The sequence below is a fragment of the Patella vulgata genome, chromosome 8 (assembly GCF_932274485.2).
Source record: "Patella vulgata chromosome 8, xgPatVulg1.2, whole genome shotgun sequence".
In the NCBI taxonomy this organism is placed as follows: Eukaryota; Metazoa; Mollusca; class Gastropoda; family Patellidae; genus Patella; species Patella vulgata.
Window position 1 is genome coordinate 42,477,308 of NC_065886.2, and position 21,542 is coordinate 42,498,849.

The 21,542-nt window shown below is 34.8% G+C and overlaps 1 protein-coding gene across 3 annotated transcripts in view; it reads left to right on the forward strand.

Moving 5' to 3' along the window:
• LOC126831042 (neurobeachin) overlaps positions 1–21,542 on the forward strand; it is a 121,928-nt gene that overhangs the window by 85,524 nt on the left and 14,862 nt on the right. The gene's annotated exons all lie outside the window — the stretch shown is intronic.

The following is a 21,542-nucleotide window of genomic DNA, read 5'->3' on the forward strand; positions in this document are numbered from 1 at the left end:
TATATGTGACATAATTGAAAATTACATATACAATAGATGATACTCAACTTTTCATTTTAAAATTCATTTTAGTGCACTACGTTCTCTTTTCGATGGCAATTTTTACAACTACGGAAACAGTTATTTTTCTGAGTGGAATCAGTGTTTAAACACACTGTTAAGGAACATGCTCTGATCAAAACTTAAAGAGAAAATTACCCCATGGTTGCCATTAAATCACAGGAGGTTAATTACCACGAAATAAGATTTTGGCTACAGTTTTAACGAAAGCCATATCGTCTTGCGGGAGTATTTGCGACTGGCGTCTTAATGCTGTGAGTAGTAGAACGGGGCGGAATATACGTCGCAAGTAATGATTTTATATGTTAAATATTGTTAACATTTATTTTTTTTTCTTCTTAAAACACGTTTGTTTTATTTAACGCCTTCATATAGACAGTTTAAGATGTGTTGGTGGACATGGTTGTGTGCAATTCCTAAAGTTCTCTACAGAGCAGTTAATGTGTAAATAGAAGTTTTTTTCGAAGGTTTAGCTTTGCTAAATAGGAATAGTCTGCGATATTGGGTTGGTTCTTCATCATATTAGCCAGTTGGTAGGGAAGCATATACTAACAATAGTATGAAATTTGGTGTTATCAGTGCACCTGACAGGATTCCTCAAGACAAAGATTGTCCACGTCTGTCCATATCCTGCAGCACTTTCTGGGTCTGAGCTATCACAGATCTCTGTCCATTAAAAGAAGAGAATTGCACCAATGAGTTTTAATAGATGTCTACAAAAGCCCCTAAACGTTGTTTATCTACATCCGTACACTGTGGTCTCTGGTTTTGGTGTTGGTTTACAGACCTGGTATCTTATCACCACAACCCAACTGTCCAGTAAACGATCACTGATGAGCATTTAATAAGAGTTTTAGATATTATAGTTTGGTACGAGGGTAATCTGGGAGGGTAATTTAATCTAATGGAGATGCTCCAGCACCTGTTAGCCATATATTGATGATGTAAGTCTTGTTTTTGAATTGATTCAACAAGTTTCGAAACTGCCAGTTGTTGTTATTGATATAATTAAAAAAGAAAAAATGTATTCAGGTAGTTTCCACATTTGTTTTCGGTATTTGGTATATGGAAAAATGTAGTCCGGTTACAGTGCAGTATCAGTGGTAACACTAGATTGGGTGACACTTGAAAGGGGAAAAGGAAACGTCTTTGTCGTGTTCTGGTCTTTCAGTTACTATTTGTGTTGTCAGATGTATACGACGGAATGTTTCAATTTTAATATCCGTCATTTCCACTGTCGATACTGTATACCAATGGGATTAAAGCGCTATTTTAATACCAATGTAAATGTTCTAAGAGGCCATTATGAGGTATAGCAAGGTGTGAATTTGATATGCTCTTTACAGAAAATGGGTGTAAGATATCTAATCTTTGCACACATCAACAATATAAAGAGGGTTAAAATCATTGTAGAGGAACAAATGGTGTTATTTGATAGAAATAAACCTGATGTATGACCGTTGTTAGGAACCCCCGTTAGACGGTGCATTATGTTTTACATGAAGACCTCGAAGTTCGTTGTTTAATTACGTCAGAGTAAAGAGATCTACATAGAAAAAATATCAACCACGAATTTCAATTTGGTCGTCATTTGTTTATTTAGCTTCAGGTTTTTTTTGGTACTAAATGTCTTGTATAGAGCAAAATTAAAATTACATGCATGTGTCGCCCTAGGGATGAGTTATGTAATAATTTTATAACCTTGATTAGCATGAATAATTCATGTGCAAGGTATACGACCTTTTAATTCGTAAACCTTCTAAAATTTATCTATTATTATCCAATAATCATTTCTTTCAAACTGAATTGTACGATTTATTTTCTTTATTTTGTAGAACTATCATGTTTTGTAATATGGTTTATTTACTTAATGGCGTGCGAATTTAAGTAAATTCATTTATTTTTTATGCTTGAATATCTCAACTTCTCGCATTTACTTTTCCACTTTTACAAACAATATTATTTCAAGAAATTTGTAAACCCCAAATATTTACAAACAATAAAACTAGATAGTATTAAATTCCTTAACAGATTCAAATTTTACCCGTTCGTTTACATACATTCTAGAATTTATTTAGGGCCTAAGTGCGACTATTTTGGTATCAGATTGATGTTCAGCAGACAGAAAGTCCATAAAACTTAAAAAATTGTGAAACTAAATCATAAGTCAAGACCCATCGACATGCTTCATTTACTAAAAACACATAAACACAACTCTCATTTTACATTAACAGAATGTACATGTATAGTGTGTCTTTTTGTCGTGTGTATAATAAATTATATTTTTGTTTTAAAATAAAGTAAATTTCAACTAAAAGTAATTATGGAAAGCTTGAGGATTTCCAACATACAATATTTGTACCAAAAATAGAAAATAAGACATGGCTGCTGTAAATAATTAAATTTTTATATAAATCAATTAATAAGCTCGTTTGATATTAAGCTGAAAGTCATAAAACGAATAATTATATTAATATATTTCTGATGATGATGCTGTATATTTCCTAGTCAGTTAAGTCCGACGAAATGTGACTTGGAAGTTGGCTGAATCTTATAGGATGCCTGGGGCTAAAAACGTTACGTGATAGGCCTCTTCAGCTTTTCTTTTATTCAATAGACGGTCTCTTGAGCTTCACGGGCTTTTTGTTATTCTGTCAATACCTAACAACCTTAATAGACTCTCCCTGGCGAGTTCCTTCAGAATGGAGTCATTATTAACCAAGTCAATTAGCAGGTGAATTACTTTTGTTTGCTTGATACCCACTGGGAAAGGGACGCCCCTATCAGTGTTTCTCGTTACAGCGAACGACCGTCTCATTGGCGTTGAGTTGCCCTTTTACAGGAGACGGCGTCGTGAATACGCTGAGAGATAATGCTGCCAACAAAAGCACATAGACATCTAGTTATTTCTCTTCTTTCACAAAATCCCTCACAATTCAAGTGTAATTGAAAGATGGTTCATCTATAATATTAAATATTTCATAATTCCCAGACTAATTCAGCGGGATATGGCTCTAGACAAACCAGAACTTATAATTTTCTGATGTGCATCACAATTTTCCCATATATTGAATTTATAACTAACGATAATGCATAGAAAACGAACAAGCAGAATTATCAAGAAAGGGACAACAAATGAACAGCTTTCAGTAGTTTATTAGCGACCTAATGATATAGGAAGCCTTCTACACCCAGTATGTGAGGTCGATTGCTACAAACTGTCAACTTCAATAACCAACTCAAATCTCAGACTAATGTTTCTCTTCTGGCTTTTCTAACTCCCTCAAGGCTCTGTGCGAGATAATTTTATTTCGTTTCGCCAGTAACCAAACATAGCGACCATATTGCTGCCCAGAAAACCCCATAGTGGCTATAATTACCGCGCCAGCACTTGGCAGGATAATGCATAATAGTGACATGCTTGCTTCCTAATTTGATATAGTTTCCATTATTCTAAGAGCTAATACGACCTTTTGTCTGAAAGAGATAATGGAAATTATATTCGGTGCCATCTACGAACTGGAATCAGTTCCTGTTCAGCATCTGCCAATCCCGCGAGACCAATGCCGTCTCACGTGATATTACACGTGATATTTTGATAGTTTGGTCGTCTGGCTTTGCACTAGGCGCATGCGACATGTCGACTCTTTGCTCACTTTGTGTCATCTATTATAATTCTGTTGCCAATTAATCATTTAGGCAAGGTTCGTAGTTGATATTTAATGGTTGTGTAGGTGTTAAACTGAGTTGAAGGTTCAATAGAAATGATGACTCAAAATTAAAGTCCACACCTTTCTCAACAAAAGAAGAGATGGGAGTCGTGAACATCTTCCAAGACAATTTCCACTAAGCAAGGGCTATACGAGGATAATTTTTCATTGTTAAAACAGGACTAAACTTTTAGCAGATGTTGATTTTGGACTGTCAAACTGGGAACCAATTTAGTCATCAAACTCGGAAAGTAGTTCATTCTGATAACCTTCTTCAGTTCACTAACAGCTAGGTTCCTAACATGCATTACAAAACCTGCTCTTAGTTCTATTCTGTATCAAATCCATCGGTTGTTTAAAAATCCTTGATCCCGTGTGTTAATTGCCATTTTGTAAAAAGAACGTAGGGTGATCAGTGATTAAGCGCCCCTGGCAATATTTTAATTCCATCTTCATGTTAGATGTTATCGTTACCTTTAGATCTTTATCTCTCTTGATCCCTATTTCTCGCTTAGAATTTCAGTCTTGCTCGGGTGCAGGTTGTCAGGTCTGGTCGCCCGCCTGTCTGCATATATTGTCCCATCAAATTAAAATGTCACATCGAATTGCTGTCGATTCGATAACTCGTCAGATCCAATTGCTACTACTATATGGTAACGCACAAGGTATCTTGCATGATAAATAGAGAGAAAGTTACATTGGGAACAAAGGGGTAGGCGAAATAAAAGAGTGAGCTCAGAATAAAGGCCATCATTATAGTTGTCTGGATTTGTAGCGTTCTTAGGACAATTTGGGGAATATGTTGACGTTATTAGAGGACTCTTGTCTGGAGTTGGTGGCTACTTAGATTCTTTATTCTTCACATTTCGTCCATATGGTCATACGTCTACAGTAATTTATTTCATCTTGCTTGGCTGAAATGATTCATATTTCTTGGGATATTTAAAATAATTACTTCAACTAGAAGCTTTTTGGGGGTTGACACTTTTATTATCACCATTCAGTTGTGAAATAAAATTTATATTGGATCTACCTCGTACATGTTACCGCAATATCCACAATGAAAATATTTATCAAGTAATTGGCTTTTCCTTGGTTAAGTTAATCCGATTGCATCATGTCCGCAATCCTTGTTCTGTTACTCTTGCCATATTTGTCACGGACGGTTACTCTGGCGGATAATTACCAATTCTCTAGTGTACACTCATTGTACGAAGATTGCATTGTTTTGATTCATAAATTTCCAAGTCATTAAGAATTGCCAAAAGAGCCACCGACATCAGAAGAAGTTTAAGGCATATAAATGTGTAGTTAGTAAGTCAGTTGAAACAGTCAATAATTAAGCATGGTATTGTTTTGCCATCTCAGGTCAAATTTCATAATTTGAGTGTTGAACATTCAGCATTTGCATATATATATACATATATGTATTTGCATATATATATATATGTAGCAACCGTAGTGTGTTGCCTTCTTTGGATTGGAGGCCTATCGGTTAGCCTGATTGCGTTATTACTAGATTTGCTTGTTCAATCAGATAAACAGCTACATCTAATGGGACTTTTTCTAAGGAAAACATTGTATCTGTTCACACTAGACGGTACAGAACGGTACATCTTACATTAGTTCTTGTCGAGTTAAACACTACCTGTCCTTAATCACATATTACCTTACTAAATTGACATACTATACAAAAGACGTGACGTATCTAACGAAAGATGTGACGTACCTAACAAAAGACGCTGACATCTTATTCGTCGCCCCATTGCAATCACACTGAGAATAGCATTACAGTTTTCCTGGGGGTACATACTCACGGCGGCACGATTTTGACAGTCCAGTGACAGGTAGACTGAAGAAATGGGATTTATATTACTAGTTGAGGCTACTAATACATATCAAAACCTAACAAGCGAGTATAATGTTATTGTATTGGTGTAATGGGTAGTCAATTAGGTCTTTATAAAGTGACAAGCAGAACATATCGTTCTAATTACCTAGGATTGTGTAGTATTAATACACGATACATAATATATGCCACACACAGGTACACCAAAAATTATATAGTATGATGTTACTTCAAATTAGTCTATTTGGCATAATGGATATTAAATTGGTTATAAAGTAATGATTTAACAGGTATTCTGAAAATGTTCATAGCGTTTGGGGGGATTTTTTGGTAGTAAATAAATAAAAACGATACGATGGTTTGTATTCATGATCGTCGCAAATTATTTAAATGATGTACTAAAATCTCGCGGGAGGTTTAGAAATTAGTGTTATAGATTTATTATCAGTCATACAATAAAACTTGGCGGGGTTGCACCACTCTATTTTATGTATATTTTCTCAGTTCTCGTTCTACACATGTATTACGTCTAAGTTGGTAGGTTTCTGTGTTGGGTGCGAACATTCTACAATTCTATTTTACTTTTGTTTATTAGGAAGGATATATTGAATTCAGATAATTTAAAACCTAATTCTAGTTTCGTATTTCGTCGAGGGTCGTTCGGTCGATATTGAATTTTAACAATAACGTCTTTTGTTCTTGCGAAGTGGTTCTAGAAGGATTGAGCATGATATTCAGTTGCGGCAAGTTAGTGTACAAGGTTCATCCTGTGTAAAATAAAAAAAATGGCTGTTAAAATCGCCCAAAATATCACGATAGACAATTAGACCTAAAAATGTATTCCTCAATTTTAAGGTATAAAATATCAAACAGTGTGGTCCTCTTCAGTGAATAACGGAAGGTTGCCTTCATGGGCTGTCGACCAGTGGTAAAAAACAGCTCGCATATGTCAGAATGTTTCGATAGCAACCGATGATAACACCAAATGAATTGAAAGTGGCGAGGCAGAACTTCCATCATTGTTTTATTACACCTGTTAAATTATTCACTACGTCGACTGGAGGCAAATGACACGTTGTCTTGATTATTTAGTCTTGCTGTTTGCCGGATTCTTCCATACTGTTCTTCTATAAACGGGATGTAATTTACCCCAAAATCGCAAGGCTTTGTCCACGTACCTATATCAGCTATTGGATCTTTTTCGCTGTGTTGTCCAGTTTTCTCAAAGGGAATTTGTATTATGACATTTCACTGGTTGCTAGTGTCTATGAAATAGCCAGATTCAAGACAAATGTATCGGATTGTGGATATCCTGTAGTCAGTAAATTAGGCCCCTGCTGGTGGTGATAAGATAGGAAGTAATGGAGTCCCTCCCCTCTTTAAACAACCCCAGATTCAACCATTGATACTGTAATCACCATCAGATTGACGGAATTTACCACGTGATTTATGATCAGCCGTGCCCGAAAACTTTAAATGTGGTCAGACCGAGCAAACCGTCAAATTGTGAATGACGGGCCCAACCCTCTCGCCGCCACTGAAGGCGTCGAACAGAAGAATGGAATCTGCGGATCTCAGTTGGCAGGTTGAGAAACGCAAACATTGTTTCAGGTTTAAGTGTCTGACGACAGGCCAGACAAACTATCTATTTTTTTACATTAAGTGAAAATGGCGTCTTTATTTATCTGCTGGTTGAGTGTTCTCCTGCTATAGAAGTGTTATCGTTGATAAATAATTCCTGTATTGGGTTACTTTCACTTTTTGGGGGTGTTTAACACGTTGCCATTTGTACACGAACAAGTAAATCAAAACTGGTGTAGAATTTAGAGAGCAACTGCTTATTCTTTGGCCCGTAGATGTTTATATTATTGAAGCGAGATTTATACACTTTGTAGGAGTATTCAACTGAGAAATGGAAACAAAATTATTAAAAAAAAACCCAAAAAACTGAAAGAACAGCTTTTATTTACGTCTATATTTACAAGAACATGTTACTTACATTTATATCTGAGAAATCAATAACAGTTCTGTTTAAAGGATTTCTCATGAGGGTTCCCAATGGACACACGTCTAAGAAAAACTGCTGGAAGAACTACATTCCTATGAATTGTTTCAATAGCATTTAGTAATTGAACTGGAATATACAGGTCACAATTCTATGGAATACAATTACTGCTTATTACTGAGCGACGTTTCGACTAGGCTTCGAAATATGTCTTTATCTGGCAATGATAAAATGCGAAATATAACAAGATAATAGATACATGTAAACATAAATACTTGGTTAATGCTGACCAACCAGAGACACCATTCTATTTACCTTGAAGGGAGTCGAACATCCCGAAGGCCACACTAAGGGTTGATTAAGAAATTAAAGCTCAACGAAAAAAATTCTCAGCTTGTACCATCCCATTTTTACATTAGTTTCTTTAACCGCACAATTCTGTCGCTTATAAAGACTATTTAATCCTCGGTAAAAGCAAGGGTGGAAACGAAAAGATAAGATCACTTAGAATCCCAAACAATATCTGTCGGTTACTTCCAGCATTGCTGCAATTCTATATGTATATGTTTAAGTCGATTAATGCAGTTTGAAACATGAAATGCTAACCATCTGGTTTCAATAAGCTTTCTTTAGTTTCAGGTAATTACTGTTTGACTGGTAACAGTAAACCTCGACTTCCACGGTCTATTCAAATGAGTAGTATTCAAGTTTGAATTATTATGATGGAAACATTTAAATGCTCAAGTCTAATTCACATACCCCATAAAAACGAAAATTCGGCATGAAATCTTTTTTCTTCACTTTTTTTATAATCTTTTCAGAGAATCTTAGAATACGTATAGCCGTTGTTAAATAGGAATCAATTTGCATTTGCTGGAATTATTTTCACCTTCTTTCACTAAAATGTGAATAATTGATGCGGATAGGAAAGTACAACAAAAAATTATTGACTTTTCGGTTGAATACAGGACTTCAATTGCTTATCTTTGAATTTTATTCTAAACTCAACATAACCGAAGTAATTCGAAGTGGTTGGGTATCCACATGGCGTGTTTTAAATTCAGAAAAATCGAATTAGTTGAGTATGTAAAGGGCGTTTAATTAACAGGAATACACTTATCAACGTTTTTAAATAATCGCCCGGAAGAATTGTACCCCGTTGTTACGAAATCATGTTAGAGTATATCTATCAAGGTCTCACAAAGAATCTTGCTGATTTTCAACTTCCATAAACTATTCACGTCAGTTGCGAAGTCTTGTTGGCATCTTAGAGTCTGTGTATGTTTTTTAGCTCATAACTGTACGGACGACATAATTCTTGCTGGATGTGTGTTTCGTCGGATGGCAACCGATATTTTTTCGCTCTTGGTTTTAATTACATATAACATCTCTTTAGTGCCAACTACTTTACAAAGTTAAATCTTCTAGGGCAATTATAGAATTATATAGAAGACTCTTAAGAAGACAATGATAGTAGTTTTTACGGACGTGAAAAAAGTAATAATTGTCAAATTTTATCAGGTATCAGGCTTGGGGGTTATGTTTATTACTTATTTATATAAATATACACCCAGTTGAACATAAAACTCCTTATCTGTGGTGGACTTTTTAAATTTAATTGGCACTGCGTTTATGTTCTACAACCCAACTGGCGTCAAGTAGATAACTAGATTCACATTTAACATTCACTTAATTATTTAATGGCTGGGAGAAGTATTGAGTTAATTTTTGTTAATTATTGGGTTGGGTGGGGGCACTTTACAAATAATAAAAAATATATGGAAGAAACCTTGAATAAAATGTTTAAAAGTGGTCCGCAATCGATATGACGCGCAAAGTCCGTTGCACTGGCAGGCTGGCAGGCTGGCAGGGAGGGGGGGGGGGATCTTAAAGCCCTGGACCCCCATTACGATCCCCAATAAACCAAACCAATATTGGAATTCTTAGATAAAGCTACTTATAACGCATACTGCTACTGGTTGTTGGTCCTTTAATGTAAATACCCATGTTGATATACGATATACTACTCTAGTTTTTATGGTGTACAAACATTCTTTTAATGAACGTCCCTTTCATCAGGATTTGCTTTATTTCATGTTTTGTTTCAAATGACCCGTTAGTGGTATCATTGTAGGTCCAACTAATGTCTGCTTAATTACGCCCCGTGGTGTTCAATCAGGTAGATTGTCTGGCCCCATACTGATCAAAAATAGCCACTGGTCAACGAAACCTCCTTCAACAAGCAGTGTTGGAATTATCGCCTTTGATGTTAGTCAGTTTTGATAATATTAGTTGTAACATTAAGCATGGAATTGATAATGCTTAGTTGGTATTTGGGTTACGACATTTAAGACGGAACCTGTGCTTCTGGAAAATTTCTGGAATTATTTTGGCTTCTTAAGTAGAAATTTGATCTTAGCCCACTTCACTTCATATGTATAGCTGAGTACATTCTCAAAGTCTTTTATAGATAAAAACGACATCCCAATGATCCCCTGTCATTCTCAAATTTCTTCATACATTCATGTATATAAATAATGTTATGTAATTGAGTTGTATGATCGATGTTCTGTCTATGAATATCAAGGACTCGGTGTTAATTTTCAAATTTGCCTTTTATTATGTCTGAGGACTCGTAGTCGAGGAAAGTTACTAATTTTATGAAACGCGCATCAACTGATGGCGTTACAAGACTTAGTGTATACTCAGCGTTGGAAAAACTGCAATTTCGAAACTCAAATAACAACTGCAGTTATTTCGTTAATGGACTAATAGTTGCAAAATTTGAATTTAGGAATAGATTGAGACGAAAATAATTATTTCGCGTTAATGAATATGGATGAAGGTGGCTACTGTTCTATTTGATAACACATTCCCAAGGCGTTCAAATTTCAGCCAGATCTTTCCCTGCGGCACAGAGCAATAACATGTTCGTATAACCAGTTATTGTGGCTATTTGATGATGGTGAAAACGGGGTGTTTTATCTGAAATGGAGAGAAACGAGAAGATAAGATTGTTGGTTCTTGGTTATTAAAGTCTACCAATGAAAATACTCACGTATCAAATTGTGTTGTTTTAATTACCACGTTGTTTTATGATGGTAGTGGGTCAAAGAGAGTCTAATCTGCAGTTGATTAAGATTGTCTTCATGCATTACATTACTACAGATAATTCTACCGTTATCGTAATTGGAGAAATTTCACTGTAGCGATATAATATCAACACACATTCTGAAAACTACTCATCAAAATCAGTTGAATGTTTGTGTTCCGTGCATTGGACAAATTGGTTCTGAAGGGACCCTTAACAAAATAAAATTTGGACGCAAATAGAATAACAATTTTCTTAATGACAATGGTGGTATGTTGTATTCTTCTTGCGTGACTTTAATATTGCGGTGTTAATGGTTTACATAATAATATGCGAATTGTTGTGATGTATTGTTTTTCTTATATTTTGGATCAAATAGTAACAATGGAAACGTAGCATTTAGAAACATTATCTTTTGATCGCAATTATGAACACGGGAAAGGCCAGAGGCTAAAACACGGTAGACTGGAGGCCAATCAGACAATCTGATCGCTGGCGGAGTCAAGGGTGTTTAATTCAAACTAATCTCTCTAAAAATCGATTACCGAGACAATAACTAATCCCCAACACTACTGGTTAATCTGACAACCATATACTCTTTAAGATTGATGAGATAAAACAAGGGAATTCTTAATTAACTCCATTGATAATCGTTTTCCGGAGATGATCATTCTAAATATAACCACGGGGGATTTCCACGATTAATGCCTAACATTTGCTTAAATCAATGACAGTTATTTGACTTATCCATTTTAGATGTGTTATTATTTTGGGTTTTAATGACCGATTGAATATAAACCTAGATATGTTAGTTACACAAAATAGGTTTCATTTGTCCAATTATGTTGTTGATAAAATCGTCACTTTCTTATCCATATATTAGTGGATGTTTCGTTTCCCCCCTTGTCAAACTCCTCGTGTAAAACATGAAAATCTAACCTTTCTTCGCGTATGTTCTAATACTTATCGGTGATCACCGTGTGGTCCAAGTCTTTATCTTGCTCACAAATTATTCCTACTCAAATAAACACTTTCTATGATATACTTTTATTTAGGTTCCCGTTGTGTTAGCTTAATGATAATTTAAAACGAGGTTATATTATGACCATACAGATTCGTAACAGTTCACTTCTATTCGATGTTAGATGATAAGGACCTTTCAACCCTAGCATTGTTTTTTTAGCGCTTCAATATATCTAACCTTGTGTGTATCCGGTTATATCCAACTGTTAAAAAATCATGTGCGTCAAACAGACAATATTAGGAATGGGAACTATTTGACTCACACATCCACTGAATATAAAATTTAATGTGTCCATGTCAAAATTTTACAGTTTGATATATTACCCTAACATATATTACGATTTCATTTCGAAATAAAAATTGTTATATAACTTTGTTATTCCTTTATTTTTAATATCAATGCTTTCCATCAATATGTAAAAATTTATTTTCATTTTCTTTCATATAAGGTATAAAAATAGAAGTGTCTTAAGTTTTAATGGTTATGAACAAGAATATGATAAGTTGGGAACTCATTTTACATAAGGTACAAAAATATAAGTGTCTTAAGTTTTACTGGTTATGAACAAGGATATGAAAAGTTGGGGACTCTAATGCTAAGGGCAGACTAGCGTATTTTTTCGCCTGATCGCGAAAATATCTAACATGCTAGATACGAGCGATTGATCGGGCGAATGGTTCGCCCAGCTGAATCGTCGTCGCCGTGAAAGGTCACACCGGTGATTTTTTCGAGCGATTTTAAAAATCGGCGCGATCGGGCGAAGAAATACGCTCGTCTGGTCTGCCCTCCACTTAAGGTCGTTTCTTGTACAAACTTGTCTGATAACCTTTCCCGAAGAAGAATTATATTCTAAACCTGAATTGACATCGAGAAGATAGAAATGGACTATGGTCACTTTTTCAGTGACCCCTATCAACCTTGGTGCCCAGGGAACACGTGTGTTTAATCAGTGCCAGCGTGATCAAGTAATAATTAACACAGTCTATCAGCACAATAGGCAGTAATTCTCCGGATAGTGTCGAAAAAATGACATGGTCATCATTCACCTTGTTCGTGTCCGGTTAGTGCAGGCTGAACAGAAATATCTCAGGAATGACCCCTGTCCACCTACACATTTCTGTCAGAGTGACCACCTTCGTCAGCAGGATGGACATACACATCCTTTCATATTTAAGTTACATGAGCAACCATGTTTATTATACACATGTAAACTTATAATTAGAGAACCTTAAAGTGCATTAAGTAAGATTTAGATAAAGAACTGGTCGTTCTTGCTATAATAGTTCAAAAATAAAAAATGAAAATGAATATATTGAAAATTTCATTTAAATTACTATATTCTGGGCGAAGTTATGACTGTTTGAAGAAGTCTCGCTATCCATTATCTTACATAATGCATCTTAAAACATATTTCTCAAAATTGTATTAAGCATATCAATGTTTCCAGTATTCTTTTACTGTCTTGAGATGAGAGTAGTGAAAGAAAAGTCCAAGGCATCACGTAAGTTGCAGGATATTGTCGCGCCTGTATAATTAACGACTCGTCAGTTAAATTACTACGGTTAGTTGGTATGTCTTGAAAGACTATATAAATGTTTTCGAGGAAATATGTCTGCGAAATAAAGAATTAATCACAAATGCCAATTGCCAGTGTTGATAAACTTTTCATTTATGTCGTTGTATCTTATGAAAAGGTTTTGGAGTTAATTCAATGATATAACATTTGTTCTAAATAGTCTATTTACCCCATAGAAAACAAGTATATGAAATAATTTGATATACGCCCCCTCACACCATCCCAAAGCTCACAACCCCTCCCAAAGCCCATAATCCCTTTAATTGTTGTAAATGCACACAAAAATAATAAACAAATCTTTTTCTGGAATCCATATTATGCGGATAATTCACATTTTAAAAAACGAACTGGTACTTTTAATGATGGTAAATCTAATTACTGGCAGTTTCACCGATGGTAGTAAAATACGATGTGATTTTAAGTGTGCGTATAAATCTGTCTAAAAATGCAAGTATGATATGTTTCATTGCCATGAGTTTCCCGGCAGTGTTGTTATGTTTAACTTAAACACATAATTCATTTCATGTTAATTTCAATATAGTTAAAGGTTGTCTTTAATGGAAGAAATCCGGCGCTGTACATTCCATTTGAATTTGTAATATATATTTCTTGAGATTTATTGATGCTGAACGTCTGCCGTATATAGGCTACGCGGAGGTATGAATATAATGATTTTATGTCGTAGATGCTGATTTTGAATCACCGAATAATTATTTTGCTGATGTTTAGTGATGTGCTTTGTTCTGAAGATCAGGCATGTCTTGATGTAAACCAATCTGATTAAAACACAGATCCTATTTCGTTTCGTTTTTATAGTTCAAAATTTCGATTTACTTGTCTTTACTACACTTGGATCTGGAAGATTTGATATATAACTCATGTTCTGAATGGTGTCAGGGATAAGCCAATGAAACGGTCTGTTACGGCGAGCTTTATGCGTGTTTTTCACGGAACTGTGGGTAATCCACTAGTAACACCAATGCTGATTGGTTAATCAAATGTCTGACGTCATATAGGGTCATAAGTGTGTCTTTTGACCCCTGACGTGACCTATCGCTATAACTTTTCAGATCTTCATGTAGTGTAGGCCATCGAAAGTATAAAAAATGAAACGAAATATAGATCTGTATTTTAATCAGATTGGATGTAAACAACGATTGGAGATTTTTGAAAAACTATAAAGGAGTTCTTTGTGTCTTTAATTTTGTTTTCCCCGTTCATTAAAATCTACCCAGATAAAAAATTACCATGCGAATAGGGCAGTTTAAACAAAAAATGAATAATAATAACGTGAAAATGCAGTTTAACAATCTATATCATCAGCATCCTGCCAAAAAGAAAATTCACTTAGCAAACAAAACATTTAAACCGTCATAAATTATTCTCTGTTTTGTTTTGGTTTTCGAGTTTACATGTTGGACTTGAAAGGCCATAATTCACAGTCTTTTAAAGCAGAACACGTTCTATTAAATTATACATAAATTAAATGTTGGTATATTTTGTAATGGGGCTTCACATTAATGTTAAAACCATATGTATCGTGTACTGATGTTTAAATAGTTATTACATATGACACAGGCGCGTGTGATTGGCAGCCATCATTTTTCACTATGGTCTGTTTTATCAAACCGTCAATGTTTGATAGTAAATGGTTTATTTAATAGCTTCTCTCCTTTCTTGTAATGTGTAGATTTACTTTCTTCAATTGTAAAAGATATATATATATTCACAGAAAATACACCTCAGCTATGATCAGAAAAGGGTAGAATGCAAAAGTATACCTGCAATTTGTTCGTTAGGGGAACTCATCAATCGAGAAGTGGTATCAGGTGTTCAATACAGGGTAAATTCCCGCTTCGTACCACATCTTGCTATATGCGTAACTGGAGCAATAGGCTGGACATATTACGCTTAAGAATTGTTCGGTGTTGATGTTGATAGTATTTTGCCTTTTATCTTATTCAATATACATTTGAAGGAACGGATTTTTTTTTTACAGTGTACCACATGTTGTTCCGAATGAAAATTAGTCTATATTTATGACGAAGTGGATTAAAATTCTACAAGTAAAAAGGGTTACTCTTTATGATGGAGTCCGGGGAACCACGCTTGGGATTAAGGGCTGGTGAGGTGCCACTTAGTCAATTATAAGACCAGTATAGTTAGGCTATGTTACACAATGTGAATAATATGACGTCTATACATCTGTATTATAAATAATGCGAACTGTACAAAATATATGCAGGATACAGTATGTTTGATCCATGTACTGGCCTAGAAAGTTCATCGGTTGGTGCTGACGTGCCATAAAACCAAATTTCATTCATTCATCAACATTTTCTGGAGTGGTTCCCCATTCTCAGTGATACACGACCGAGGGCCTGGCACGGAACAAGGTATAGACGTTCGGGTGGTACGAAAAACCGAGGTACCGCGTACAAATTGATGTGCACGTAAATAACCCTTGGCAGTTGGAATTCGATATAACATGAGCAGGCCGTAGCGCCGCTGTCCGGGCAAAAGTTACCTCATAACACACTGTTACTCGTATGCCCATCTTTATGAGCACAATCGAAGAAGAACAGTAGGACGTTAAACCCCATTTCATTTCATTAATTATGCAGTATTTTGAAATGTTTTAACATTTTGGGAAAAGCGATATTCACGATTTATGGTGGGATATAGATTAGCATGGACTGAAACATCGAGAGATAACTCCTGTCCTATTAAACCCAGGTCTCGAGTAACTCAATATTTAATTTGAACGTGAAACAGTCATCTTGGTAAATGGAATTAAATCTCTTAGTGTACAAATATTTACAGTTAATAATTCGGCTGTTTTAACATATGCTGAGTGTGTACGTAGTTGAAGAATTCTATAGATGCCACCATCCCTGAACTACAAACTACGTCTAACGAACCGAGAGTCTGGACATGGTATAGTGTGCCCCAATGATTCTTCTGTATACGATGTAGTCATTTGCTTGAGCTGAAAGTCTGCAGTGTATTGTGCCCCTATAAACACCAAATGTTTTATACGTTGAGTCATTGTACAATTTGCTTGGCCTATTAGAGCTACACAAGTTTTAATTTTATTAATGCTGATAGTTTATTGTGTTACTTTTAATGTATTTTTTTATAATTTGAAATAGTCTATAACGCTTGGTTTTTTTTATCGTTTTAATTTGTATATAGATATATGATACTGGGTCAACTCTATTTCTTGCACCCTTTTAGTTTCTCTTTCTTTGAGTCATTTCCTCCATCGGGTTATTATGATAATAAAATTGTATCAACCAATGCTAATATGGGCAATCTATTAAAATTATGAACATCAAGCGTCGAGAATGGCGTCCAACAAATTACCAGTTGTTGGAAAAGAATCATTATTGGTCACAAAACCTCCGCATGAAAAATCTATTGGTGCTCGTGTCTTAATTTTATATGTTAAAATTATACTTAATTCCTATAAAATTGTTTCTTTATGTAAAACAAATATGGTGGGCAGAGTGTGCTAACACTTTCTAGAACGCCGTCACATCTGGTTTCATGAGTTCAGATAACAATTCACTGGACCGATGACAGCTTGTGGGTTTTGACCTAAGGAATACCTTAAACCAAATAGCAGTCAAGTTCCAAAAGTTACGGGTGTCGTACATGACACTGGGTATGCTTACTTTTTCCAGACATGAAATGAAATGGAGGTTTAACGTCCTACTGTTGTGCTCCAACTGGGTTAATGAGGACCGGTACTATTTCCAGAACACGTACTTGGACATAGTTTATTGACATTGTCAAAAATTGGCATGAAAATAGCATAAAATGTTAATAGCGGAAGATAATAATTTATGACATATATTTGTTTATATAAGTAATAACCCCGTTGTTTTTTTTTTATGGTAAGTCGTGATTCTCTTGGTTATTATAAAAATTTATTGTATGACGTTTACATGAATCTAGTAAATATCCGGGATTTCAACAGCATCGCTGGGTACCTAACCTATTCCTTGCTTCAATATGCGAAAAAAATCGCTCGACGTTGTTTTGGCAACGGTTTAGGGGGCGGAGGCTGTATTTAATATTATGTATAGAGAGTAATCAAGTGCATTTAAAGCTGGATATTAGCTATAGCTGACCAATGCACGTAATCACGTACAAGTTGAAAATTCACTGAAGTTCTACTTTATTAGAGCTTATTTCTGGTTGCACCCCGGTGATATGAAATTGAAACGAAGTAATAATAAAATATAAAACTTATCAGGAATGTAGTTTAAAATCGTGATTTTAGAGATTCGCTGTTTTAATTAATGGTTGCAAAGTATGGATGTTAAATTAATTTAAGTTTTTACGAACAAGGACACTTGTACTCCTGTCCGTTGGTTGGGGTAATTGGCCGTTTAAAAGTTTGGCACCAAAAAAATAACGTCCACTTTTTCAGGGCTTCGGTCGAATTTTTGTAAACACTGTTTTGCTTAAAATGTCAAAACTTCAAAATTACTGCTTTTGAGATGCGTCGCCGGGTATATTTTGAATAAAAATTGTTATTTTATTCTCCAAGAAATGGGAAGAAGATTTCAAATTGGTATGACCTTGTGAAAATGAATAACGAATAGGGCGTGCTTTGTGTTTTGCTCGACATGACCGACCCTGTTATAACAAACTGTTTCAATGGCATTTAGTAATTGAACTAGAGTATACAGGTCACAATTCTATGGAATACAATTACTGCTTTTTACTGAGCGACGTTTCGACTAGGCTTCTCTAGTCATTATCAAGCTATGATAAAAAATGAAAATATGACAGGACAATATATACATGTACACCACAATGGTTTGTCATCATTAACTTAGCATTGTGGTGTACATGTATATATTGTCCTGTCATATTTTCATTTTTTATCATAGCTTGATAATGACTAGAGAAGCCTAGTCGAAACGTCGCTCAGTAAAAAGCAGTAATTGTATTCCATAGAATTGTGACCTGTATACCCTGTTATAACAGACTGCTCGACAAATTTTATTTTCCGCTTAATTCAAAAATATTATAAATACAACACACTTTCTGTTTAAATAATTTGATCGGTTTTAAATGGGCGATACAAGTAAATAAAAAACATAAGGCAAAAAAATAATTTGGAACAAAACATGACTTCCCGAAATTCTAACCGATACAAAGATAAGCATACATTACATTGACAACAATGGAAAATAATTTTGTTTGAACAAAAAAGGTTAAAATAAATGCCACCAAAAAGGGATAAAATGATGGATATTTCTAAAACAAGGGGTAATTTATTATCAGTTGTCCCATATATCCTAGTCATAATTTCACGGTATGAAAATTGTTGATAAATTAGCATTATCGGTGCACATGGTGGGTGCATTTTTCGCTTTTGTTACGTACAAAAAAAATCCAGTGTAACCAAGAACAATGTACATCACTTTGATGGTGCATATGTTAATAAATTTTACAAATAATGCACATAGTACAATCTTAACGACGCATCACCGAAGAGAGTTTTTTGTTGTTAGTTTTGTTCCATAAACATGGCATTGTAAATACGTGTACAGATGCTCATAGTGATCTTTGACACCACCGTCAAATGATACTCTCTCCATTTACACAATTTCTACATAAATATTTGATTAGGAAAATGGATCATCAATGAAATAATGAGAAAAAGAGGAGTAGACTGTTAGTGTGTATCCGTTCCATTAGATACTAGAATATCACTGATCACTTCACAATCTAATTATATGGGAGGTTATTAGATTAGGGAGCCAACTCCAAAACTTTTGTGGTCGCTCTTATTCCAGTTTGATGGACGTCCGTTCCGCCATCTTGAATGATTTATACCGAGTAATGATGGGGATGATTTTAGCGGATATTCTATTAGAAGTCTGACATTCGTATGGCTTGTCGTTATTTCACCATGAAGGATTGTACTTGCAATAAAGGAACGAGTAATTTCATTAGTTTCGCTACTTGATTCAATAGCAATATTATCCATAACATTGCTGTTACATTGGGCCACTGACTGTAACATCGCCATTTTCAATGGAAGCCAAAATAAAAACCCATTGATGGTAAATCTCATTCCAAATTTCATGTTGATAATTAATTCAAATAGAGAGAATTTCAAACACATTTTTTTCTGAATGTAGATTTATGGATAGCCTACAATCCGAGTTTAGGATTGGGGGATAGGTTTGGGTACAACCTTAAGGTTATGCATTATGTCTGGGTACAATCTTAATGGGCATACGTTTGGATACAAACTTATAGGGTTATGCATTATGTTTGGGTAAAATCTTGACGTTATAATGGGCATAAGTTTGGGTACAACCTTAGGATTATGCATTATGTTTGGGTACAATATTGGCGTTATAATTGGGATATGTTTGGGTACAACCTTGGGGTTATGCATTATATTCGGTACAATCTTGGCGTTATAATGGGCATAAGTTTGGGTACAACCTTAGGGTTATAATGGAAATAAGTCTGTGTGTTGAGGAAATAAGTTTGAGCACAGTTTCAAGGTTATAATGTGCACCATCCAGGGTTAAAATGGATTCAATATCTGAGGTCACAATATGATTATATTGAAATTAAAATTTTGTTGAAAATGATGCGATGGAATTACAGATGAACGATATTTCGATACAGCTCAGAAGTGTTGAATATTGGTAACCATAATCATCTGTTTAAAAAAAGGATTGGTCTGAAACTGATATTTCATTTTAAAGAGAGCACATACAATGGCCATATTAAAACTTTATGTACTAAAAACCAGAGTTTATTATAGAAGAAGAAGAAAGAAGAAGAAGAAACTTTATTGCATAGAAAAACCATACAAAGTTATGTGCATATACAAAATAAAAATAATAGAAATATACATGGAACAAACAAAGGATACATACATGTACATAATTATACAAAGATACACAACTTTACAAAGACATGAACGAATTGTATACAAAAGCTCCTAAACATTTGAAAATTTCTACATTTTTATTCCTCCTCAGTATTTTAAATTATTGTAAATCATTCAGTTTATACAAATTTTGTTCACGAATTTATATAGATTTACAGAAATTTAATTCAAATCCATGCATAATTAATTGAGACATCTTCACCCACAATGGCAAATATTGACCTCACAGTGACCAAATGCATATTATAAATGTTTATTTCTTAATTACCGTATACAGCCGGGATGAGTACTCATTAACGCATGACTGCTTTATTTGTAATCTTCAGATTTTTTTTACGCATATTTAGATATATTTCATCATCAGTAGATAATTTCTTAGTAATTGATTTACTATTTTGACTCATCTGAGAATGTGTGATCAACCACACAAGCACGACAGATGATCGGTCATTTTACTAGTTAATTACATAATTAGTAGCCAGTTAGTAGTTGTACACGTCAATTTTTAATGATAGATGAGTGAGGTCTTAAGATATATATCTTAATTAAACGTACAAAAATATTAAATTCCTAACAAATCCCACCTTCTTGTCTTAATGTATATAACCTTTACTTTCACGCAGATGGCCTCCACATAACGGTAGCGTATATATATAATGACTATAAAAAGATGTAAATACATCGGTTACCTAGAGAAAATGACATCTTTAATGACAGGAAGAGTATTTCATCGGATGGTGTACTCTGACTTTAATTATTAATAACACGCCTTGATTTAGAGACCATGTGATAAATGCGTGAATATTTCAGACATTGAAGTAAATGTAATGATTATTCAATTTATGTTTTATGTCTCCCATTTCTTACCATGGTAAATGACAAACTCATGCATAAGGAAAACAATAAAATGTCATGAATATTGTGGCTGACAAGTTGCGAAAATTAATGGATATAAAGAAAAAACCCATTATGAAATTATTAGCATATTACGATGCTCAAAGTCACAAGTACGAATTTTATGTTCGTATATTTATGGAACCAAGAAACCCCCAGGTTATTTTAGAGATAATTTTGGAATACATGTCTCAGGTGTTGCACAATGAGGGTTTTTCAAGGTCACGAAAGTGATGTGCATTGTGTTAAAAATCTACTGATGTCTGTAGGAGCCACGGTGGTTAAGTGGGTAAGACGCTGGCTCGCTAGCCTGGAGGTCGCGGGTTCTCTCCCGGTGTTGGCCAAGAGAGTCAGTCGAGATTTTTCGGCGTGGTTTCCGCTTGTCAGTGGTGCAGTATG